This window comes from Schistocerca piceifrons, chromosome 5 (genome assembly GCF_021461385.2).
Source record: "Schistocerca piceifrons isolate TAMUIC-IGC-003096 chromosome 5, iqSchPice1.1, whole genome shotgun sequence".
Classification (NCBI taxonomy): Eukaryota; Metazoa; Arthropoda; class Insecta; order Orthoptera; family Acrididae; genus Schistocerca; species Schistocerca piceifrons.
The window spans coordinates 61,791,465-61,805,167 of NC_060142.1; positions in this window are offsets into that span (position 1 = coordinate 61,791,465).

A 13,703-nucleotide genomic window follows, 5' to 3' on the forward strand; every position below is an offset into this window, starting at 1 on the left:
GTCCGTCAACTGCACATACGGTTCACGTCCACGCTGTCGCGGCATGCTACCAGTGTTAAAGACTGCGATGGAGCTCCGTATGCCACGGCAAACTGGCTGACACTGACGGCGGCGGTGCACAAATGCTGCGCAGCTAGCGCCATTCGACGGCCAACACCGCGGTTCCTGGTGTGTCCGCTGTGCCGTGCGTGTGATCATTGCTTGTACAGCCCTCTCGCAGTGTCCGGAGCAAGTATGGTGGGTCTGACACACCGGTATCAATGTGTTCTTTTTTCCATTTCCAGGAGTGTATATCAATACTTATTAGTCGACATTAATATAATGTGTGTCCACCCTTCGCCTATATGGTGGCTTGAAATCGGCTTAGGACACTTTAAATGAGGTGTCCGGATGTTTGTGGAGGAACAGCAGCTCATTCTTCCTCGAGACGAAGCCAGAGAAGGCTGGACGCTGCGATCTGGAGTGGAGTCGGCAGTCTAATTCATGCCAAAGGCGTTCTGTTGGGTTCAGGTCGGGATTCTGGGCAGGCGAGTCGATTTCAGGAAAGTTACTGTCCACAAACCATTGTTTACTAGATGCTGCCTTGTGACAGGGTGCATCGTCATGCTCATGCAAATAATTATCGTCTCCGAAGTGTTCCTCTACTGTGCACAAGGCTGCAAAAAGTGTTCACATCCTTCTACATTTAGCCTTTTCTTAAGTGAAGTAAGCGGACCATACCCCAACCATGGAAAACACCACCGTCCCGTAACACCACTTCGTCCGTACTTCATAGCTGACACTACACACTTCGGCAGGTAACTTTCTCCAGGCCTACGCTGAAACTAAACCCTTCCATAGAATTGCCGCAGCGTACAGTGTAATTCGTCACTCCAAATCACTAGGTTAAACCTGTCGTGAATTTAGGTATATGGCTAGTCAGCTAAATCACGCATTGGCTAGTAGTGCTTTACGTAACTTGTGATATGTCGCGGCTTTTCTCATCAATCTGGGATTGTTATTGAAGTTACTAACTAACTGGATTTACAAGTAGAAAGTTACAACCAGAATCGAGTACATGTCACAGTTAAATGCAGATTTACCCACACTTTTCTAAAATATTCCCCTCAAAATGAAAATACATACAAATAGACAACATATATCTACACGCATGTCTGCACATATACATCGAAGAAAAGTTAACTCACTCTGATTTCACAGCGTGATTGCTTGGTGACTAGCACTACAAGAATGTTCGGAAAAAGATTACTCCCTAAGCCCATTTTCGGTAATCTTCGTTGAATAAAGTGTTACACTATTTTCCAGTTAGGGTGTCTGAATACACGAGGTGGGGAGTCCATTCCGCGACTAGGTGTATTATTTTTTTTTCATTCACTAATTTTGGATTGTGGTGTGGTACAGCACGTGGATTCTTAATTGTTATACACCAGTTACAGCTTGTTTCCTGGAAACATAACAATAGCCTAAAATCAACATAAAAATGAGAATACTACCTTTTTTACTAATTCGTTTTTAAAGACGTATTTTGCCTTTAAAAATTCACTTGGTTCTCCTACCAAGTAATACTTCCCTCGACACTTTTCTGTCCTTCGTAAACATTGCTTCCTCTTCTTTAGTTTTATCCATTCTTAAGGTAAAAAATAATCCACTCATCTCCTTTTCAGCCGTTTCTACTTCTTTTATCCTCCACTACCGAATTCATATTTCCCCTATGTTGTTCCTCTTCAGCCCCACAAACCGAATCATAGGGCCACATTGTCTACGTGTACAGTTTAGATTGCTTTGTCTACTACATTGGTGTGTTAGTTTTTTTTTTCCCTACGGACGCTGCAAGCTACTCTTCAGCCTGTGGCAGACAGAACCTCGCACTGACACAATCAGTTCTATATCTTGTTCCAGTAACTTACTGAGCGACGGGAAAATCGCTGTCTATACCCCCCCCCCCCCCCCCCCTGTACCCGCTCTAGGCTCTCTTATCTTGTTGTCGTCATCACTCGGAGAAATACAGCTTTATTCATAAGCCACTCCGGGGTTTCAGGAGACGACTGCGCAAAAAGTACGAGACAGACAGAGAAATGACACGTACCAGCGGATAGAGTATCTCTGCAAGTATCAGTGTTTAACTCACGTCGTGTCGCAGTTGCAGACGTGTCATAACATGGCGCAGAACGGAGCAGAGCGTGTCGTTTCGTGTCCTTGAATTTACTAAATGTGAATCAGCTGTGGCGGTTGAGAAATAATCTAATTCTATATATCAAGTAACAGCTCCGATGGAGAAGATAATCCATAGTTGGTTCAACACATTCAGAGTTGCTGCTTATGTGGTGCAACGACAATAGGCCAGACAGGTCCATCAACAGTGTAGTTGGGGTGTTGGTGGGAACCATTCGTCTGAGATTGACGGCAGTTGCGAGAAGAGAGCTGCAAATACCGTGGTCAGCTGTCTAGCGCATTCTACGCAGAAATCTGGGTGCAAAACCGTGCCTAGTATTGTTGTTACATGCTTTGGCTACTCAGGTCAATCAACGTCGTTCTGATATCTGCAATAACTTGCAGCGGCTACTGGAGGTAAACGGTTTTTCACGGAAGTTGGCTTTCACAGATGAAACAATATTTCATGTGTCTGGAAAAGTGAAAAATTATAACATACGTGTTTGGCGTATAGATCACCCACACGAGATGGTGAAACACATTGGTGATCCACTTATAGTTAACATCATGTGTGCCACGTTCTCTTCGAAATTTAATGGACCATTTTTCTTTGCGGAGGAAACTGTGGCTGGTTTCGTGTAGCTATATATGATACAGCAATGCCAAGACAGCGACATAGTAGAGACTTCCTTTTGCAACATGACGGCTCTGCCAAATACCTTCTTTTGAACTTTTGTCGGACTGAACTCTCGTCTTCCTCAGTGGCCACTACCGTCAGCCGATTTAACTCCATGAGATGACGTTTCTTGTTACTAGATTATGTGAAATATCTTTTGTTCCTGAATCCAGTGGCAATTAATTATGGAGGAGATGCTAGGAATGGTAATTAATGAGGTCGCTGATATCGACCACGATGTGTTGGGGTGTGTGTGGCAAGAGTTTGACAATTCTGTTGGCATCTGTCATGTCACAAACGGTATCCGTTTTGGTCATCTGTGATGTGGGTTACAGACATGGAGAGATTATCTAGCCACTGATACGTGCCTGTTTTCTGTACGCCTTGTAGTTTTCACGCAGCCGTCGGCTAAAATTCCAGAGCTACCTATGAATAACACTGTATACGATGATGAGAGCAGAACGGTTGCACAGTCTTCTTCAAATACCAGACTTCTAAATTTAGCCAAGGTGTTTCCAGAGAGCAACGTCGTCTTAAGATCTCATTTAAGTTCTCTGATCATCTCTGTCATTGACTGACGGAAAAAAATCGCTACATCATGAAGGAGCTATGCGACATGAACGAAAGTTAGTAGCGGTGTTTCTACATCTGAAAGATGATGTCTCTTGCAGTTTCGCGCTAGTCGCGTCATAGTGTCGTTAGTAGCGCCACTACGAGTATGAAAATCAGGTTTGCTTTAAATACACGCTGTAACGATCGTGAAAGTTAGTTACCTTTGAGGCTGGACTTGGTGAGTTAATGTTAAGAATGCCTTTAACACTCCGTTATCAACGCGTCACTGAGTTTGAATGAGGTCGTGTAACAGGGCTACGAGAAGATGGATGTTCCTTCTGCGATATTGGAAAAGACTTGGCAGGAATGGCAACCTGTCTGCATGCTAGACACACTGGAGCTTCACCTCGGGTTCTGCTCTGGTGCGCGATTTCGCAAGACAGCAGGAGCACTCTCCTTTTCATCGCATGCACGCCGACTGTAAAATTGTATTTCAGTCTGGTATTCGACCTGATGTGCTGCCATTCATGAACAACATTCCTCCGGGTGTTTTCCAACAGGATAACGCTTGCCCACATGCCGTTCTTTTAATCCTACATGCTCTAAAGAGTGTCGGCATGTTGCCTTGACCTGCACGATTACCAGATCTGTCTCGTCTTAAGCATCATCGGACGGCAACTCCAGAGTCATTCACAAACAGCATAAACGATCCTTGTACTGACCGACAAAGTGGTACAGGCATAGAACTCCACCCCAGAAACTGACATCCGGCACCTGTGCAGCACAATACATGCATATTTGTGTGCTTGCATTCAACATTCTGGCAGCTACATCGATTATTAAATTACCAGCATCTGACATTTGCAATGACTTATCTCTTGCTTACATTTATCCGTGATCTTGCATTGTCGATCACTTAAATATGTGGCTAGCCAAATATATTCCTGAAATTTCATTATTCTGTATTATTTATTTTTTGGTGTTGCGATTTTTTCCCCATCAGTACATTTTGTGCCACATCCTCCTCAAAATTTAGGAGACCATTTTTCTTTGTGGTGTGTTTCATGGCCGGCCGCTGTGGCCTAGCGATTCTAGGCGCTTCAGACTGGAACAGCGTGATCACTACGGACGCAGGTTCAAATCCTGCCTCGGGCATGGATGTTTATGATGCCCTTAGGTTAGTTAGGTTTAAGTAGTTCGGAGTCCTAGGGGACTGATGACCTCAGACGTTAAGTCCCATAGTGCTCAGAGCCATTTGAACCATTTTTGTGTTTAATGTAACTGGGTATGATGCAGTACTGGCATTTGCCACAATTACCAAGACAGTAGAGACTTGATTTTGCAACATGACGGTGCTGCTGAGCATCTTCTTTTGGACTTTTGCTGTGTTACATATGCTTCACTTCGCCATTCTTGTCTTCTTCAGTGGACACCCAGTCACCTGATTTAACTCCATGCGATTTCTTGTTACTGGGTTATGTGAAAAACCGTTTGTTCCTCGCGCAGTGCCACTTAATTATGGAGCGATGCTACGGACTATAGTTCAGTCACGATGTGTCTGGACGTGTATGGCAAAAGTTTCACAATTTTGTGGTGGGTGGTGGTGGTTAGTGTTTAACGTCCCGTCGACAACGAGGTCATTAGAGACGGAGCACAAGCTCGGGTTAGGGAAGGATTGGGAAGGAAATCGGCCGTGCCCTTTCAAAGGAACCATCCCGGCATGTGCCTGAAACGATTTAGGGAAATCACGGAAAACCTAAATCAGGATGGCCGGAGACGGGATTGAACCGTCGTCCTCCCGAATGCGAGTCCAGTGTGCTAACCACTGCGCCACCTCGCTCGGTCACACAATTTTGTTGACATCTGTCATGTCACAAATGGTGGCCATAACAATATTTTTGTGGCGGTGTTCGTAGCGACAAACACTTGGCTGTAGAAATGGCTTACGAAGTCACCGCCACACTTTTAATAGCGGGCCGACCGGTCCGCTGGAACAGTGAACAGAAAGATGAAAGCCCAAACACTCATATTAAATAAAAGTCGGTACTTATCTTTTATTAATGAAGATACAGTAACACAGTAGTGAACTCGGTGTCTACAGAAATCTGTCTAGTTCGAGTCGGAGCGGCTAGGTCAGCGTCGGCTGACGACAAACAACAACTCTGCTGCGATGAACACACAACTGACTACCAAGTACACAATTCGGAGGCGAGTATACAACTGAGCGGCGAATACAGAACTGCCCTAGCGCTCACGACTCCAGCGCTTAAGAAGCCAGAAGCCAGCGGTGGCGCGCGCAGACTTGCGGCGATTTCCTGTATCGCTGGCGCTGCTTATGCGGACGGCGTCCGGACTTTGATGCTGCCAACCTTTTGGCAGCGGGCTCGGGTGGCATTACTGGCTAGGACATAACAAATATGGGTTAAAAGCGTGGAGAGATGGTCTAGTCACGCATACATGTCTGTCTGTTACATGCACAGATATCATCTGAAATTCCAGAACTACTTATGAATGACATTGTATACGATGATGATAGTAGAACTCGATGTGAAGGTCGCTGGCAGCATGTCATGACCTCACACAAATGCAGGATGCTTTCGATTGGTACCCCTTGGATTTGCAGTGGGATGATAGAGGCTAGTACGAGTCCAAGGGGTACCAATCGAAAGCATCCTGCATTTGTGTGAGGTCATGACATGCTGCCATCGACCTTCACATCGAGTTCTCCTATCATCATCGTATACAATGTCATTCATACGGCATCTGGAACATTCTATAACAATTAGTACTGGAATACTTTAGTAAATAACTTTTACTTAACTTTGCATTGCTACTGGACTCCAGGAACGTAACTAATAACAACTATCTTTCTTGGATACAAATGACTCATTAACTAACATTAACTGGATTATACAACAAGCAAGATAGCACAATTCTGGTACTAAGCGCGTTATGCATGCGCGAAGTAGAGGCTGCAAACCAAGGGAGCCGAAGACTATTCTAATCTGACTTCGCTCACGACCTGTAGCTGACTCGGCCGGTGCGATCTGCAAGTCTCTGTCCGTGCCATAGGGCGGCGCTGCAAGCGCCAGCGAGTCCAGAGAGGTTGCAAGTGCTGGACCGCTATCGATTATCGCAACCTCTAGCGTGGTGTCTTAACGTCAACACCACAGAACTGTTGCACAGTCTTCTTCAAATATCGCTCTTCTAAATTCACCCAACATCATTTCTGGAGAACGACATCCCCTTCTTACAAAGATTCTCATTTAAGTTCTCTCATCGTCTCTGTAATACTTTCATCTGGGCTGTTTGGCTGTTCCAGCTTGTGTATCTGCTCAGGTACAGCCGGGCAGACACAAACCCTGATGGGGAAGGGTATACGAATGGCAGATGTGCGGACAAACATGTAGCCGGGCCGTAGCGCATGCGATCGTACTCCACTTGCCAAGATGCAATGGGCAAGGGTGGCTGAGAAGTTAGCGCATGCGCGGAACATATGCAGTATGTGTTGGGTAGCCTACACTACCAGGGCCTGCCCCAAAGAGCAGCGAGGGCTGGGTCGGGCACAGTTACCCTTGCCCCATTGTTACGATCCTAAGAACAAGTCACTGAATTCATTCTACGTCTGCTGTCGTGCCCACTTGATGAGTACTCCAAACAGTGCCCTACAAGTGGGGGTGTAAGTGATTTCACAGTGATTTCTTTCGTAGATGCACTGCACTTTTTGGTAGTTCCCCTAAATTTCCCTTATTTGGCAATGATAAAATAAGGCAGAACGTTGGTCACCATTTTGTGAAAAACCAGAGTACGTTTAGACAGAACACATCCTACACAGGTAACCTCTTTATTGTACATCTAACGGGGAAATTAACAGCAGTAGGGAAAGAGTGACACATCGGTTTTCTGGATGTATGAAAAGCTTATCTGGCCGCGCGTTTAGAGGCGCCATGTCACTGACTGCGCGGCCCCTGCCGCCGGAGGTTCGAGTCCTCCCTCAGGCATGGGTGTGTGCGTGTTGTTCTTAGCATAGGTTAGTTTAAGTAGTGTGTAAGTCTAGGGACCGATGACCTCTGCAGTTTGGTCCCTTAAGAACTCACACACATTTGGACATTTGAAAAGCTTATGACACGGGCAAAACTTCAGGAAGATATTAAAGATAAAGATATGAATGATCATCTTTTACAGATTATCATTGAAATGTATAGATATAACAAGGTTCAGATTAGAAGAGGATCAAATTTAACAAAATCTATTGATGTATAAATGATCTGAGACGTGGTTACAGTATATCACTGTTTAACGTCTATGAAGACGTGGCTTTCCGAAGATGGAAGAACAACAGTGGAGAGATGTGAATCATTGTTAATAATTTGCAGATGTTATTGTTAAATTTAGCTGACCATCAAGCCATTCCAGCACAAGATTATATTCATCTTGAGTTCAAGATATGACATTTGTATCAGGAATGTGGCAAACGGTGACTACTGATGACTCTAACATAAACCGGTTATCTGGTAGTGAATAATTGTACTACGTTTGAAGTGCATATCAATCACGGTGCAATTATGAGATAGGCAGAAAAATTTAAATATCTAGGGGCACGTTCTGGCGAAAGTGGGTTGGTAAATACAGGAGTAAAATATAGAATACAAGAAAGCAGAAAAGCAATAGAGTGTATGAATTCTTTTTCGTGGGGAAGATCGTTTCTAACAACAATCAGAAATGGCTGGGTAGGCTAATGTTTGAATCTCTCCTATTCTGCGGATCAGAACTATGATTTTAAGTGACTTCCTCACAAGAAGACTAATATCTGTGGAAACGGTTTATTTACGAAAGAGTGCCAGAACGTCGAGAAATAAGAAAAAAGTAGTGATGAAATAACAGCTATAATGAGGCCAAATGAAACAGTGATTGGAAGGGCCGGCCGGTGTGGCCGGGCGGTTCTAGGCGCTACATTCTGGAACCGCGCAACCGCTACTGTCGCAGGTTGTGTGTAATGTCCTTAGGTTAGTTAGGTTTAAGTAGTTCTAAGTTCTAGGGGACTGATGACCTCAGATGTTAAGTCCCATAGTGCTCAGAGCCATTTTTTGATAGGAAGGACTAAAACGAAATCATTAAAGTCATTTGAATATTTGTTGAGAATGCCAGATCATCAGTGGCTAAACAAAATTTTTGAATGTAAACCGCCTGGCAGACGTAAAACTGAAAGACCTGACCGTTGAACAATGGAGCATCACAGTGTACAAAAGGAGGACGCCTTGAATAGAGAAGCTTGACAGAAAATAACAGAAATAAAGCAAACTGATGTCATTAATTGATCATTTATTAATTTATTCCGTTGTAATAATAATAAAATATTATTAATAATAATAATAGTTCTGACAATCGCATCAGAATTGATTCCGAGGGCAGAAGCTGGGGTTGCTTCCTGGTGGTTTATTTTTTTTGTTTCTTTTTTTTGTGTGAACTCGCTGGGTATATTTGCTACTTCTGCGAGAACAGTCGACGCCGCTGCAACCTTTTACGACAAGCCACACGCCTCTGTCACGTGACTCTGACGTCAACGACGACCGGTGACACAAAAAAAACTCCCCCTTTGAGGAGGATGTTGTGTTTGTGTATTTTAACAACAAACTTTGTTCCGCTGCAAGGCAAAAAATGTCGCACGTAATCCGACTCGCTCCGTCAGACTTAATTTGTTTCCAGAAAACTTCTGCCACATTAACTTCTCTTCCTTTGTCAACCGTCTCTACATTTAATTATGCAGCCTGCTAATTCGTATGCATAATTGTGACCTCTTGGGACAACTGCAAAAATAATGTATTATACTCTAGACTATTAAAGATGAGTCTTAAACGTACCATCACGAGCACTTTCAGGTATAGAAAATTTTGCTTCAGGAAGAAATTATTAAAAAGACTGTCTCAGATTCCTAATACAAATAACCGTGTCTACAAAGATCGTAGTCACTTCCTTCAAAAGACGTCAGACGGTACGTAAAGTTGGCCTTTAACTCACTCTGCCATCAGCATCAACTATTTCACACTATTTTTCTTTTGCATATCTTCTGATTTCATCTACCCACAATCCTTTTGTTCGTCATCTCTGTCTTTTCTTGACATAACTACATGTCTCACCAACGTCCGTCTATGCCATGTTGAATAGTCACATACATATATTTCGAGTTCTTAAGAGCCTCGGAGTGATCGCGTTTGATAAGCGAGCTCTAGATGTGTGTGGCATGTTGGGATGTGGGTTCTTGTCGGATTACAAAAAATCACAGTAACAGAGAGGCTGTCAGATGATATTATCGGATGTGCTGAGCGAACGCCCGTTGTTCTAATTATCTTCTTAATGAGATCCTTTTGCACTACTTCAGAGAGGGTATGCATTTCACGACTCCACGGGATCTGTTCTACAGTTATCAAGTAGAATCGAAATTTGACCTGTGCCGTATTTTGACAGTTACAACTCCATCCACTACGAGGAAGGAGACGAAAAGGAGCGTGATTGACGACATGGTCCAAAATGCAGGTAGCTTAGTGGATAAAGTGTGTGCGTCTTTTTTTATTTATGGCATGAAAATATATCTTAGTTTTAATCCACTTTCATGCTAGCTATTGAGTTTTCGTTTATGTAGTTAGGGCTTATACTCGTTCTGTCGCAAAGTCCTTCACAACTAGTACATTAACTTTTGTCCATGATAGTACCGCGTCTTGCACACGTCCACCGCCGCGCTCGGGGTCACAGCATCATGTTACGACACCTGAAGAAGGGCATACAAGAGCCCGAAACCAGCCGTGTGTTAACTAAAAGAACCTTACGACTGTAGCGGTATTTTTAACCTCTGGTATAATGCTCAGTTGCGGATGTTCCTCCGACTGGATTGTTTGTACAATAGAAACGTAAAAAAATTCTCGTTGAAGATTTGCAATCGTGTGTAATCGTAACACGTATTTGGCCAGCATTTTTTTTTAAATGTGTAGTTAATAAAAGAAATTCCATTATAAGTTCAAGCTATTCATATCGTAGCGTTTACAAGCTGTGGGCTATTATTTGTAAGGTAGACCCAACAAATAATAATTTGCAGACTTCACTGACATACTGATCAGAAGAGGAATAAATGTATGTGAATGTGATCCGAGCCTATATCAGCGAAGACTCATCGCTACTTGGATATGGATCACACGTTGTTTCCCTGCAGCATATAGGGTCAGACTTTACATCTTCGGCATCTACACCTGCTACATCTAAATCTGTACTCAGCAAGGCAGTGTAGGGCGTGTGGTTCAAGGTATCTGTTGTACCACTGTTGCTTTTCCCCTTTCCCTTCCAGATGAGAATCGTGCACTTACGAACCACACCGATTCTTAGCCTCCGTATGTCTGAATCTATTCAATCTTGCCTTCATGGCCTTTTAGCCAGATATGTGTAGGAGGAAGCAATTCGTTTCTTCAGTATACTATGGAAGCATGATTTCTGAATATTGACACTAACCTTCTTCGTAACTGACAGCGCCTGTCTTGTAGCGTTTGTCCCTGGAGATAGATGAGTGTGTCTGTGACGAAACGTGTTTCTCTTCTTTGGATTTTTTCTATGTCCTCTGTCAGTCCTACCTGGTAAGAGTTGCAGACTGTCGAGTGATAGTTATTGGTTGAAAGAGAGCTTTGTAAGTAACCGATTCGTTGGTGGACTGCACACCAAGGGGAATCTTAGAGTAAATATGAATCTGGCATTTTCAGACCTCTCTATACTCGTATTCAATGATTAATTTTTATTACAAACGTCGGAATTTATTTCTCTGCATCTGCTTGCGTGATATGTACTGCGACTGAGAACAAATACAAGCCGAGGCTGAATTATTCATCAAATAAAGATTCTGATAAAAATTATTTTAGTAATTTTCATTAGTTCACTTATTGTCTTCATCCGATGTATTTATACGTCTTTGTTGACTCATCAGCTAGAGGCATATTTCTGTATGCAGGAAGATATTCAGGTTTGGAGTTAAAATATGTAAGTTAAAATAAATGCTACAGGTACTCTGTCTTGCACATAGAGCATTTAATTCCCTTCATTATGAGACATCACAATTTCAACATCCACATATGTCTGAAACTTACAATGCGACATGATAAACACAGAACAACTCCCCACCAACTTCATACAACTGCTTCTCAATACTAACTCAGATGAACAAAAGTAATACATCCACCAAAGAAATTCTTTTGCATAACTTTGAATTTTTTTAAAAGTTTGTAACCAACAATTTTTATGTCGATGGCTTCGAACGGAAATAAAATGGCATTAGTAAATTTCGAAACAAAGCAACATATAAAAAGTAATTCAGTTTTTTGAAAAAGAATAAAGTTAATACTTGTGTTAGATTCGTGTTTGAAAATATGTACTGTTTCTAAATGCAGAAAACAGTTTTATTGGTGTCGTTAAGACTATATCGAATACGAAATTACAATTTTGAACTTACTGTAGCGCACAGTAAATATATGAAGTGTATGGAATAGTCCATTTCTTTGAATTTATCGTCAGGTACTATACGAAACGAAAGATGACCTATTGACTAGTTCCATTACAATCAGTCTTTCCTACGATTTGCTATCCTTGGTCATTCCACTTCACATCGCTAGAGGAGCATGTTCCCACATCTTATTGAATGTAAATATTTTTCGACAACCACGTAATCAAACATTAAAAGACTTTCCCTTTTATTTGCGAGATCCTCCTCCAAATACAATTACTCCTACATCAGATTTCAATGGCACCTGCTAAATTACGGGCGCAGAACATTCCTTTCCCGCATGGCCAGACATGCGTTCCCAGAGAAGAGGATGTTAGTGTGAGAACCTCTTCCTCTGTGACTTGACACTCCGGAAATAAACGCCTCTGTTTACGACCTAGCACTTCCTGCAGTTCCCTGATGTGCTTGCCTGGACGGGGAGCCAGCTGGGGGAGGTAGCTGGACTGCCTCACTTTCCCCCCACACTCAATGCTGTGCCATGATTTGAAGAAGTATTGGGGAGGAGAACGAGGACTACTATCTCCTGTAGTGTTGCAAGCGTGAGTGAAAGCTCAATCTCCTGCAAACTTGCAGGTGGGAGACACTTGTGAACATCTGCAAACCTACTGCAGTACACAAGACTTACAACGCGGCACACACCCCGCAGCACAATAAAAGATTATTCTCGAGTGAAAGACCTTCTCTGTTAATATCAACATCAATTCGGCGCAAACAGAGGTCCAGCGAAAGGCAGTTGGCCCCCTGAGATCCAGAGCGTTGCAGACAACGACGCGCCGGTTGATGCTGTGTTTCTTGACTTCCGGAAGGCATTCGATACAGTTTCGCATTGTCCGTTAGTGACAAAATACCAGCTTACGGAGTACCAGTCCGGATTCATGACTGGTTTCAGTAGTTCCTAGCAAACAGAACACTACACGTCCTTCTAAATGGGACTAAATTACGGCAGTTCCCCAACTTAGTGTTGTTTTAAATATGCACTACGTGAAGTACCCAGAAAGGGAGGAGGAAACGAAATGAAACTTGGTGGTATGAGCTCAGTTATCAATATGATGGACTCGCATTCGCGAGGACGACGGTTCAATCCCGCGTCCGGCCATCCTGATTTAGGTTTTCCGTGATTTCCCTAAATCACTCCAGGCAAATGCCGGGATGGTTCCTCTGAAAGGGCACGGCCGACTTCCTTCCCAATCCTTCCCTAATCCGATGAGACCTATGACCACGCTGTCTGGTCTCCTTCCCCAAACCGACCAACCAACCATCAATATGATATTGCACGCCCTCTGGTGTGGCTGGATGCCCTGATTATGTTTGGAAGACTATCATGGAACCGTTGTAGCTTCTCCCAAGGCACGATGGTCTACATTGGTTCTAAATGGTTCTTGTTGTCCTGGATACTTGGATGGATTTAACATCTGAGCAGGTCCCACACGTGTTCTGTCAGGGACAGTTCTGGAGATCTTGCTGTCACTGGAATACTTCAACATTACACAGGCAGTTCACGGAGACACGTGCCATGGTTGGAAGAGTATTGTCCTGTTGAAAATGGCACGAACACACTGTCATATGAGCGGTAACACATGATGAGGTAGGATGTCCGTGACGTACCATTGTGCTGTCAGAGATCTGTCTGTCAGTACCATCCGAGTCCTGAAGTGATTCCCAATAGCTCCACACGTTATGACTAGAGGACTAACACCACTGAACCTCTCCAAAACATAAGAAGGATGACGCCTCTCCCCAGGCCGCCACCATACTCCTCGACGATGGTCATCCTGGGTAGTACAGGAC